Source organism: Heterocephalus glaber, unplaced genomic scaffold, assembly GCF_053883595.1.
Source record: "Heterocephalus glaber isolate CG9 unplaced genomic scaffold, H.glaber_assembly_v1.0 deba00000768, whole genome shotgun sequence".
Lineage (NCBI taxonomy): Eukaryota > Metazoa > Chordata > Mammalia > Rodentia > Bathyergidae > Heterocephalus > Heterocephalus glaber.
The window spans coordinates 3,052,182-3,065,113 of NW_028258162.1; the positions used below are offsets into that span (position 1 = coordinate 3,052,182).

The window sequence follows — 12,932 nt, forward strand, 5'->3', positions numbered from 1 at the left end:
TCCATTTTATTTTTCAGATTTTTGGATTATTCTGCTTCTCAACTAAAAAGAGCTATGAGAATTCAATGGACAATACAGCAGAATATTTTTTTAAAATTAAAAACTAACAAATACTTTTCTAAAGCTATCTTTGTGTGCTGGAATACTTACACTGTTCAGGCTACATGACTTGTGTAGGTAGTTGTGTTCTCTAAACAGTATGTATTTTTATGTGTATTTTTAACTAGTGCTAAAATGAAAGTAAACTCACACTTTACCGAGTAGGAAACACTTCTGCACATATTCCTAAAATTCTATAGGTTTAAGCTAATAGATTTGCAAATTACTTTGTTTAATGAATTATGTGTCTTCTCTACAATACCTCAGAGTAACAAATAGATCCCCTTTTCAAGGTCCCTTAAGATGATCCTGTAGCCTCTTTTGAATATTTATTTTTAGTCTGTCTGATAATGATGAAATATTTGAAAACATCTAATCATAAAATGCAGAAAACTTTTTGAACCTGAAAAGTCATGGATTTTGCTATTTTTTGGCCACCAAAAGTTCAATTTGTGTGTCATGTCTTTTTTTTTTTTTTTTTTTTTTTTTGGAAGAGAAGGGACCCAATTAGTCACATTCTGATAAGAATTCTTTGTTTGAATGTGTAATGAATCATTTCACTGGATCAATCATTAATTTTTCTCCAAGAGCCAAAGCTGACAAATTAGGGTGGGTGGTTTAAAAAAGGATAACAAGAAGCACACTTTACCAAAAATGAAATATCTATAATTTTTAGGCTTACCTCCCAGAATCTGTCCTATCCCAGAAGACAGAGTCATCGGTATTAAATATTTCAGAGTGCTTTTAGATTTTCAAAAATGACCTTCTGGTCTGGGAAATCATACATGGGAAACTTATCGAGACATGACTGAATCATAAGGGTATCCCAGGCTTATTACTCTTTCTAATTAATAGATCATTGGATGCCATCAGGTCACCCCAAGACCTATTACCATTCTGGAGTAAGAGTGCTTAGTTACAATATTTATTCCTTTCTCTTTTCATTCACCAAACACTGGTTGAGAATGTCTGGCTCTGTACCAAGCGCTAAAGACATGTGCAATTAAGACATAGCTGGCGCCTTCAAGAAGTTCAGGTTTAGTGCAAGAAACAATACAATCTAGTATCGAGTTATTGTGACTCTATCTGGATATCTCATCACAGTTCTGCCAGAATGATTTCTGAGTGTATTTTTGGCCATTTCTCTTGTCAACTCTTGCCTGAAATCCTTCTGTTATGAATCTTGGAAGGAGAAAGTGTTAGATATATTATATATGTAATCTTTACTTTCCCACACTTTCTTGTAGCAGGAACTGGACTTAGGCGACTGCAGTTAAATGCCTCTGTCATTTATTTTGAGGTGTGATCCTTGGGGTACCAGAGATTGGTCCTGGTGGTACTTAGCTTTGCATAGCACTGAACTGATATCTTCAATCTTCTTAATAATTTTCTAGGATACTTACTATCCTACTTTTTTCTTGCATATATCAGGTAGATACCTGAAGTTTAAATGCATTTTTAGGCAAAATTTTCTGTTTGTTTGTTTTCTGGTTGTTGCTTGCTTTATTTTGGACAGTAATGACCTAGATGCCAAGTCAATAGAAAGGAACTATGCTGTAACACTACTAGAACTTGATTTCACTGGAATTCATCCAGAAATTCACTAGGATCTTTTATCTTAAGCCAGTAGCTCCTGTAACTATGGAATTTTAAAGCCATATTTATCAGAAATGTCCTCAAGCTTTAAAACAATTGTTGCTGATCAGAATAATTCAAACTCTTTAAATATTGGTTGTATTTACCATTGCTTTTAGGCATTTTCTTGCAAGATCATTTTGATACTTTTTACTACAAACATGGTTCATTATTTTTGTCATTTTTGTTCTCTTTTTAGTTTTTTAGAAATACTTTGTTTTTGTTCACTATTTCTAAAAGTCTATTTTGAATAACTTCAATCATTTTATATAATGCTTTAAAATAATCATGCTGGAATAGCATTGTTGGGCGTAACATAGCACAGGTGATGAAAGTGTACTTGAAATTACTTTAACTTTTAATGTGATTATAAAGAAATAAGATGCCAGAGAAATGCAAAAAGTGATGTTCTAACAAAGTATATCTAAATTCCAATGACCGTCTAATTTGGGCAGTTATAAATTTAATTATGACCCTGATTTATTCCTCTATTCATGTTAATATCAGTGCTTAATTTTCTTTTCTTTTTCAGCTAATGGCTTATTGGCATCAGCAAAGTTTTTGGTAATCTCAATTATAACAATTATTTTTTATGAGGAGAGAAACTAACCCATTTTCTGAAAATAGTAACACTTTCACCTTGTTTTTATCTTTAGTCTCTAAAAGAAATAATGACCAAAGGTCACTTATTTGCATTTTTTACTATCCTTCATACTATTCTTTTATTTCTTTTTTTCCCCAAATTTTTTACTGTAGTAAGTTACATAAACTTCATCACCATAGCCATTTTAATTGTACAGTTTAGTACAATTATTTACTCATAATGGTATATGATCATAATTACCATCCATCTCCAGAAGTCTTTTTATCTTGTAAAACTGAAATTCAGTATCGATCAAACAGTGATTTTTTCATTCCCTTCTGTCTATAGTCCTTGGCAACCAACATTCTACTCTTTGTCTCTAAAAATCTGGCCGTTCCAAGTATTTAATGTAAGTGGAATCAAACAGTATTCTTCTTTTCATGACTAGTTGATCTCAATAGCAGAATATCCTTGAGGTTGAGCATTCATGCCTGATTATGTTCCATGGTGTGTATGTCTTCCATATTTCTCTTACCAATTCATTCATCAGTGAAGACCTACATTTTAGCTATTGCACAGAATGATGGTAGGAACATGAGTGTACGGATATTGCTCTGAGACCCTGCTTGTGATTCTCTTGGGTACACGTCCAATGGTAGAGTTTCCAAATCATGTGATAACTCGTTTTAAGTGTTTTGAGGCTCTGTCATACTGTTTTCCACAGCAGCTGTATGATTTTCCACTTCTATCCACAGTGACAAATGGGCCTATTGCTTCACAACACTTGCTATTTTTTTTAAATAGTGTCCATGCTAATGAGTGTAAGGTGGGAAGCCATTGTAGTTTTGACTTGCATTTTCTTAATGATTAGTGATGTTTAACATCTTTTCATGTGCTTACTGACTATTAATATATCTTATTTGGAGAAATGTCTACTCCAGTGATTTTCCCTTTTTTTTTTTTTTTTTTTTTTTTTGATACCCAGGATTGAACTTGGGTCCTTGCACTTGCAAAGCAGGTGGCAGAACCACTGAGCTAAATCCCCAGCCCCAGTTTTCCCATTTTTTATGAGATTGTTTGTTGTTGAAATTTAGATCTCTATGTTGTCTGGATTTTAAGCCCCTATGGGATATATGATTTGTAAAATTTTCTCCTATTCTGTGGGATGCTTTTTAACTCTGTTGATACTTTCTTGAGATATACAAATTTAAATATTTTAATGAAGTCTGTTCTTCTACTTTTTCTTTTGTTGTCTGTATCTTTGATACAATATCTAAAAAATTCATTCCCAAATTCAATGCTGTAAAGCTTTGGCTTATGCCTTCTAAGAGTTTTATAGGTTTATGCCCTATATTTATGTCCTTGACCCACTATGCATTAATTTTTATATATCGTATTTTATACAAATGTATGTTTTCATATATATGAGTGTTTTATTTTTTAAATTTTTTTTCTTCTTTTTCTTTAATTTTATTGGTACATTTTATCTATACAATATAATGACATTCATAATTGGAAATTTGCACCTTTACATAATCTCTTTTGGTTCTTATTTGTCCCCCTTCCCCTGCCCTCCCTTCAACCCCTCCATCCCTCCCTATTTACAAAGACTTTGTTTACATTTTTTCATTTTCTCATATTAATTCCATTCCCTTCTTTCCTTTCCCCTACCCCTCCCACTTCCTCTTCCCCTTTGCCCCTTTTCTTCTTATTTCACATTTCTGTTATATCATATAGTCCTTATGTACACTTCCAGTTTCTCACACTAGAGAAACTATTCAATATTTATACATGTGCATCCTATTTATTTCACTTAAGTGTATCGCTTCAATATGCATCCATTTAGCTATAAATGTCTCTAATTTCTCATTTTTTATGGCTGAGTAGTACTCCATTTTATCTTTAAAAAAACACATTTTCTTTATCTAGTCTCCAGTTGATGGGCAATTGGGCTGCTTCCACGTTTTAGCTATTACAAATTGTGCTGCTATGAACATGGGCACACATATTTCACTGTGGTATGATTCTTTTAATTCTTTGGGGAAGATACCCAGCAGGAGAATAGCTGGGTCAAATGGGACTTCCAGTCCTAGTTCTTTGAATATCTCAATACTGATTTCCACAGTGGCTGCACCAGTCTACACTGCCAGCAGCGGTGGAGCAGGGTTCCTCTTTCCCCACAGCCCTGCCAGCATTTGTTATTGGTTGATTTCATGATAGCAGCCATTCTTTCTGGAGTGAGGTGGAATCTCAGTGTTGTTTTCATTTGCATTTCTCAAATGACCAGTAATCTTGAACATTTTTTCATGTTTATTTGCCATTTCTACTTCTTTGAGAAATGTCTGTTCATTTCAGATGCCCATTTTTGGATTGGGTCTTTAAATTTGGGAGGTCTGATTTTTTTAAGTTCTTTATACATTCCAGATAGTAGACCTTTGTCTGAGGAATAGCAGGTGAAAATATTTTTCCCACATTGTGGGTTGTCTCTTCACACTGCTGGTGGTTTCTCTTGCTGTGCAGAAGCTTTTTAATAAGAAAAGACACCACTTGTTGATTGTACTAGTTCATGGGCAACTGAGGTTTTGTTCATAAAATCTTTTCCTACACCAGTGTCTTCAAGAGTTCTACCTAACCTCTCTCTGTTCCAGCTGGTTCAGCATTTCTATTTTAATATTTAGATCTTTAATCCATTTCAATTTTAGGTTAGAGCATGGTGAGAGATACAGGTCTAGTATTAATCTTTGGCAAGTTGAAACCCAATTTTTCCAGCACCATTTATTAAAGAGGCTATCTTTCCTCCAGTGAGGGTGTTTGGCTCCTTTGTAGAAGATGAGATGGCTGAGTGTGTCTGGCATTGTTACTGAATCTTCTAATCTGTTCCACTGGTGCTCAGGTCTGTTTCTTTGCCAGTACCATGCTGTTTTTACCACAGTAGCTTTGTAGTATAGTTTCAGGTTGGGGTTTGTGATACCCCCTGCCATGTCTGTGTTACCTAGAATTGCTTTTGCTATTCTGGGTCTCTTCTTGTTCCAAATGAATTTTTGGATTGTTTTCTCAAGGTCCGTGAAGTATGCTGCTGGGATCTCAATTGGAATTGCATTGAATCTATATAGCAGTTTTGGAAGTATGACCATTTTCACTATATTAATCCTTCTTACCCAGGAGCAGGGGATGTCTGTCCATTTTCTGATATCATATTCAATCTCTCTTTTCAGAGTCCCGTATATTTCAGAGAAGAGGTCTTTGATTTCTTTTGTTAGGTTGATTCCTAGGTATTTCAGTTTTTTGGATGCTATTGTGAAGGGAATTATTTGCCCTATTTCTCTCTCAGTGAGTCTGTCATTCGTGTAGAGGAAAGCTATTGATTTTTTTGTGTTGACCTTGTATCCAGATACTCTACTGAATTTGGTTATTAAGTCTAGAAGACTTTTCATGGAATTCTTGGTGTCTTCTATATAGAATATCATGTCATCTGCAAATAATGACAATTTGACCTCTTCATTTCCTATCTTTACTCCTTTTACTTCTTTCTGTTGTCGAATTGCCATAGCTAATGTTTCTAAAACTATATTGAACATAATTGGTGATCCTTGTCTTGTTCCTGATTTCAGTATAAAGGATTTCAGTTTTTGACCATTTAGTATGATATTGGCTGTTTGTTTTTCATAGATGGCTTTTATCAGATTGAGGTAGAGACCATCTATTCCAATTTTTTGTAAGATTGTTACCATAAATGTGTGTTGGTTTTGTCGAATGCTTTTTCTGCATGAATTGGGATGATCATATGGTTTTTGTCCTTGGCTCTATTGATATAGTGTATTACATATATTAATTTGCATGTGTTGAACCATCCCTGCATCCCTGTGATGAATCCCACTTGGTCAGGGTGTATGATCTTCTTGCTGATCTTCTGCATTCTATTTGCCAGTATCTTATTAAGGATTTTTGCATCTATGTTCATTAGTGAGATTGGCCTATAGTTCTCTTTTTCAGTTGGGTCTTTTTCTGCTTTGGGGATCAAGGTGATGCTTGCTTCCAGGAATGAATTTGGGAGTATTGCTTCCCTTTCAATTTCACTGAAGAGTTTAAACAGTAGCAGCAGCAGTTCCTCTCTAAATGTCTTGTAGAATTCAGCAGTGAAGCCATCAGGGCCCGGTCTTTTCTTAGGTGATAAGTTTTTAATTACGTTTTCAATTTCATCAGTTGATATTGGGTTGTTTAGAAGTTTTAGGTCTTCTTCATTAAACTTTGGTAATTCATACATACACAGGAATGTGTGCATTTCTTCTGTGTTTTCCATCTTTTTGGCATACAGGTTCTGGAAGTAGGTATTGATGATCCTCTGGATTTCTGCTGGGTTCATTGTAATTTCACCCTTTTCATTCCTAATTGCATGGATTTGCGGATTTTCTTTCATTTTTCTAATAAGTTTGGTGAAGCGTTTGTCAATTTTGTTTATTCTTTTGAAGAACCAACTCTTAGCTTCATTGATTTTTTTGTATTGTTCTCTTAGTCTCCATTGCATTGATTTCTGCTCCAAGCTTTATAATTTCCTCCCTTGTATGAGCTTTGTATGTCCTGTTCTTCTTTTTCTAGAAGCTTGAGGTTCAGCATCAAGCTGTTTAATTGGGCTCACTCTGTTTTCCTAGTATAAGTATTCACTGCTATGAATTTTCCTCATAAGATTGCTTTCATTGTGCCCCATAGATTCTGATATGTGGTATTGCCATTGTCATTTAATTGAAGGAACTGTCTGATTTCTTCTTTAATTTCCTCTGTGACCCATTGGTTATTCAGAAGTATGTTGTTCAATTTCAAGTGCTTATGAAATTTTTGCAGTTTCTTTTGCTATGGATCTCCAATTTCATCACACTATGGTCTGATAATATACAGGGGATAACTTCAATTTCTTTGCACTTACTTAAGCATGTTCTATGTGTGAGTATGTGGTCTATTTTTGAGAATGACCCATGTGCAGCTGAGAAGAATGTGTATTCTGATTTTGTGGGTTGGAAGACTCTGTAAACATCTGTTAAGTTCATTTGTTGAAGAGTTCGATTGAGTTCTAGTATTTCATTACTTATTTTTAGTCTAGTTGATCTATGTATTTGTGACAATGGGGTGTTGAGGTCCCCCACTACAATTGTATATATGACTTTTCATGTCCATTAGTATTTGTTTTATATAGTTGGGTGCACTAGTGTTTGTTGCATAGATATTTATGATTGTCATCTCTTTCTCTTATATTGTTCCCTTTATAAAGATGTAGTGGCCTTCTTTGTCTCTCTGAATTAGTGTTGGATTGAAATCCACTTTATGTGTAAAAAGTGTAGCTACTCCTGCTTTTTTTAAGGTTCCTGTTGCATGGAGTATTGTTTTCTACCCTTTAACTTTCAGTCTATGAGTTTCCTTTTGAATTAAGTGTGTTTGTTGTATGCAGCATATTGTTGGATCTTGCTTCTTGACCCATTCTGCCAGTCTATTTCTTTTTATTGGTGAACTGAGACCATTAACATTGGTGGTTATAACTAATACGTATTGCCTTATCATTGTCATGACTTCTTTTTGTTGGGTTCTCCCCTTTTGCATTTAATTTCTTGTCATGCCCAATTCAAATCAAGCCCATTCTGCTGGGCTTCCTGGGGTTGTGATCCTTATTGTCTTTTCCTAGGATATTGTATAAAAGTTTTTGGAGTGCTGGTATCGTATTCATGAAGTTTCTAAGCTTCTCTTTGTCATGAACGTATCTTATTTCTCCATCAATTTTGAAACATAGTTTTGCAGGGTACATCAATCTGGGTTGGAGGCTGTTTTCCTTTAGGACTTGGAATACATCACTCCAAGCTCTTCTTGCCTTGATTGTTTGTGTTGAGAAGTCTGCTGTGATTCTAATGGACTTTCCTTTGTATGTGATTTGTTTCTTTTCTCTAACTGCTTATAAACCTTTGTTCTTCTGTTGGGTTTCTGGAATCTTAACAATTATGTGCCTATGAGCACATTTTTTTTGATCAAGGCTATTTGGAGTTCTACATGCCTCACTTATCTGTATGTCAAGTTCTTTTTCCTGCTTGGGAAGTTTTCTGCCATCACTTCTGTGAACAGTTTTTTTATGTCATCTGCACTCCTGTTTCTTCATTGACTCCAATCACTGTTATGTTATTCTTCTTTGCATCTTCTAGCAGGTGCTGGAGTGATTTCTCATGGTCCCTTACAATTTTGAAGCAATTTTTCTTTTCCTGGTCATTAATTGCAATCTTATCTTCTATATCTGAAATTCTGTCCTCACATTGGCTCATTCTGCTGTGTAGACTTTCAGTGGAGTTTTTCATCTCCTGGAAATCTATTTGCATCCTTTTTTTGGATTCCATTTGTTTCCAATGTTGGGATTCCATCATGTTTCTCAGCTCCTCTCTAGATTTATTAATCATCTCTTGCACTATGAGCACAATTTCTCCTGTTATCTGAGAAATTACTTCTGATTTCATTTTTTCCGGTTCCTCTTTTTTTTGCCAGTTCAGGGAGTCCACGTGGTTGAGTATCAGAGTGTTCCATCTCGTTTCCCTTTGGGGTTGCTCTTTGTCATCTGGAAATCTGGGTTTGAGGCTTGTTTACATGTCTGCTCATTTTGATAGGGAGGGAGGATTGGAAGGTGTTTGGGGGGGTGCTGCTGGTGCCTGTGTGGCTCACCTCCTCTGCACTGGAAGCAGTGGTATGGCCATGAGTGGTTTTTTTTTGTTTGTTTGGTTTTTGGTACCAGGGATTGAACTCAGGTCCTTGCGCTTGTGCAGCAGGCGACAAAACCACTGAGCTAAATCCCCAGCCCCATGAGTGTTTTAATATATAGTGTAATCATCAGGAAAACGGAAGGCCAAACCATGAGATGTCATCTCACTCCAGTTAAAATAGTTATTACCAAAAGTCAAAAAATAACCACTGGTGAGAATTTGGGAACAAAATAACTCTGAAACACTGTAAGTAGGAATATATATTAGCACAACTGTTATGGAGAATACTATGATGGTTCTTCAAAGAACTAGAAATAGACCTACCATCAATTTGTTTAAGTTTTCTACTTTACACAACATATATTCTAATGTTAAAAAAGCATTGTAAGAATTATTCCTGTGAATATAAAGTGTATTTTATCTTTAAATCATCATTTCTTTAAAAATTATATTTAAAATATAATTATGATCACTTGGGTATATTTAATTTTGTATTTCTTAATCCAGCTTGGTATTACTATGACTTTTCATGGGAAAAATCAGAAACATAACTTGGTTAAGCCTAATTCAATCACTTTAGCTATCTACAAATACTTGATTTATGTGGTACAGGCAGTCAAACATCACATTCCTTTGCTGTTTTCATTTTAGAATTCTTTCATGGAAATATCTATATTTTTTCTTAAACTACATATTACAGAACTGGAAGTGTATATTTTATTGTAATTAATAGAATCACTTTAATGCTACAATGATACAAAATTATTAACACTGTCACAAAAGCTAAGACAAATATATTTGTTATAGAAGCAGAAATTCATGAAAATCATGTTAGAATGGGTTTGAGAATAATTTAAGATTATTTACAATGCAATTACCTAGGAGGTTGAAACTGAAAAGAAAACAAAAAGGACATAAATAGATGAAAAAATAAATGATAAGGAGAACACCTGATTTTTTTTTCTTTAAAGTGAAGACAGTTGGGAGAGGAATCAGCAGCATTTAAAATAGAGCTGTGTGTGGTTTTCTTTAGGTCTGAGAGCCACACTGTTGTCCTTTGAAGAATGAATATGAGACATTTATTGCTGCCAAGGGATTCCCTGGACTGCCCATGATAGGCTTGGACTGAAGCTGTGCCTGAAGGTTATGCGAAGAGTTTGTCATTCAAAGTCGGAGCACTGACAAGCACTATCCTCAGTAGGGTTAGACTGAGCTCTGGTGGATAAACAAAGGGGCAAGATATATTAGAAAGTGTGTGGAGTCCTCTTTCTCCTTACTATTACTCATTCAGATTGATGGTGTGTGATTGTGACTCCCTCTGGCCAGGGTCACTGATCGTGCTGTAAGGAGGGTCATGATCAATAAATACACATTGATCACATGTGTTCAACCATGCACAAGGCAGTGTAGACATCACTAAAGCTGGTTATTAAATTATGATCACACTCATATTAGATCCAACACGATAATTCTCTATTTTAATCAACCACTATTTTCAACAGACACAGTATTACATTATTTTCGAATGTTTCCAAACAAATCAAATTCATCCTCATAGACAGAGATTTACTGCTGGAGAGGATAGTAAGAAAAAAGATTATACAGACTTTAATAGCATTCTGTAAAAAGGAGTTCCCAAATGTTTGTAAAATGCCAGCATTTTTGAAATAAATGAAAGTTTTTCTAGGATGATTACTTTGAAATAGGCAACTCGTTTGCATTAGTAAGTTCTGAAATGTTCTCCAAAATATACTGCTTCAACTCTTGATTTTGCATTCAACCTCTGCTAGTGGAGTTATATATCCACAGATCTTTACCATTCCTGTAAATGACTAGTTTGCCAGTCTGGAACCTTATAGTTACCCCTGACTCTTGAATTTCTCATATCCTGCAACCAATCTAACAGAAAATCTTACTAGGGTAATATAGCTGTTTAAACATTCCTAAACATCTATCTAGGGATATTATCTATTAATTATAGCTGAAATACAGTTTATTTACTTATTTTTATTAGATTAAATTAGTTTTCAGTTGACATTAAAAACTGTAAATATTAATGAGATAATGTACTTGCATATATTGTGGAATGTTCAAGTCAGACTAAACCTATCTTTTTCCTCAAACTTCTATCATTTCCATTTTGTGAAAACTTTCAAAATCCTTTCTTCTAGTGTTTTGGAATGCATAGTGCATTGTAGTCACCTCTGGTCGTCCAGTGTGCAAGAGCATACCAGAGCATCCTGTCCCTAATTATAGCTTAATGCCCACCAATCAACCATCCCTCGTCCCTCCCTCTTCCAGTCTCTGCTAACAACCATTCCACCCTCAATTGAACACAGTACATTTTTTTGACTCCACGCATGAGTAAGATTGTGTGCTACTCATCTTTCTGCACCAGGCTTTAAAATATAATTTTAATGCACTGTTAAGTTGCTGGAAAGTGAAGTGATTCTTTGTCAGACAGTAATGAAGAGAATATACAAATCTTGAGTATTAAGTTTGTCCTGGGTAAGTGTGTATGACCAGTGGCCCATACCTTACATTTTAAGGGATTAGGAAAGCTGTGCAGAAAAATCAAATGAGAAGTCTGGGGAGCTATGAGATGGGGCTGAAGATTTGGTCCATGTCCTGTTAGGGTAGGGATCTGGGTAAAAAAGGAGAGCATAAGGAGTTTCTGAAGCATCCCTTACCATGAGCTCATATTCAGAGGAGTTAGGGCCTGAATTCATAAACTGTGTATGGTTTGAAAACTTCAAGCCCAAATGTTTATTTTGTTGAATCGCTTCTCAGGAGCCTGGGCACACAACAGTTCGTAGTTCTTTACACTCACATTTTGGTGCATGCTCACTCACACACATGTCTCCCTTGGGCCTGCACTCCACACACATGCCCAGCTGTCCCTAGCCTTCTCTGCTTTGTCTGAGGGGCACTTCAAGATCCATCACTGAGTTCCCAGTTTCCCCCCACTTTCCTCCAAACCAACTTCCTCCCAGACTTTCCATCTCAGTGGCTCAGACCAAAACGTTGGAATCATCATTCACCCTTCCTCTTGCATCCCAAATCCAAGATGGCAAGAAATGAGGTTGAATCTGTGTTTAAAAAATTACCTATTTTTGGGCCGGGGATTTAGCTCAGTGGTTCCACCGTCTGCCTTGCAAGCACAAGGTCCCAAGTTCGATCCCTGGTACAAAAAAGCAAACCAACCTAATTTTCTCAACCACTCTCCTACTGTGTCTGGTCTCTTAGGTTAGTGCAATAGTCTTGGAAAGGCCTGTGCTCCTCCCTTTGCCTTCCTATAGTTCATTTTCAGCCCGGTAAGTAGACAGAATGAGCCTCTCAAAATATAAGCCAGAGCACTTTGTTTCTACTCACATCTTACATTTCCCTCAATGAAAAGTCAAATTCAAAGGAAGTGGCCCACAAGATCCATGGAAGGCAACTATGCACCTCTCTGACCTCGTATCTTATGACTTTTCTCCTCACTTAATCCATGCAGCCACATTGCTGTCCTTAATGTTTTGGGAACACATTACAGACATTCCTGCCTTAGCAGATTTGCAGCAAATTTTCTTTTTCTCCAGACTGCTCTTGTTCAGATAGTCACAAGAGGTTTCCTTCAAACCTCAACTTCTCAATGACAACTACCCCAAACTCTTTCTATGAAATTATGACTTGCCCCTCACTTGGATCTCTAGTTCTTTTCTTCCTATGCTCCATTTGTTCCCTCATAACAATCATTTTAATATATAGTTTAACTATTCACTACATTTATTATTTATCATGTTAAAAGGTAAATTCTGTAAGGGCACAGATCTTGACTTCTTTGTGATTTCTCCAAATCCCCAGAACAGCAGTTAATGTACCAAACACTCAGAAAGATCTGGTGAAGG

At 35.7% G+C, this 12,932-nt stretch overlaps 2 long non-coding RNA genes across 6 annotated transcripts in view; both read left to right on the forward strand.

Annotated features, from left to right (window-relative positions):
* Positions 1-12,932, forward strand: part of LOC110344879 (uncharacterized) — a 465,109-nt gene that overhangs the window by 112,037 nt on the left and 340,140 nt on the right. The window lies entirely within an intron of this gene.
* Positions 1-12,932, forward strand: part of LOC147829064 (uncharacterized) — an 87,082-nt gene that overhangs the window by 57,671 nt on the left and 16,479 nt on the right. Inside the window, exon 2 of the long non-coding RNA XR_015449607.1 lies at positions 18-12,932. This exon is cut by the window's right edge and continues 16,479 nt beyond it. This is a non-coding gene — a long non-coding RNA (uncharacterized LOC147829064). The remainder of the gene's footprint in view (positions 1-17) is intronic.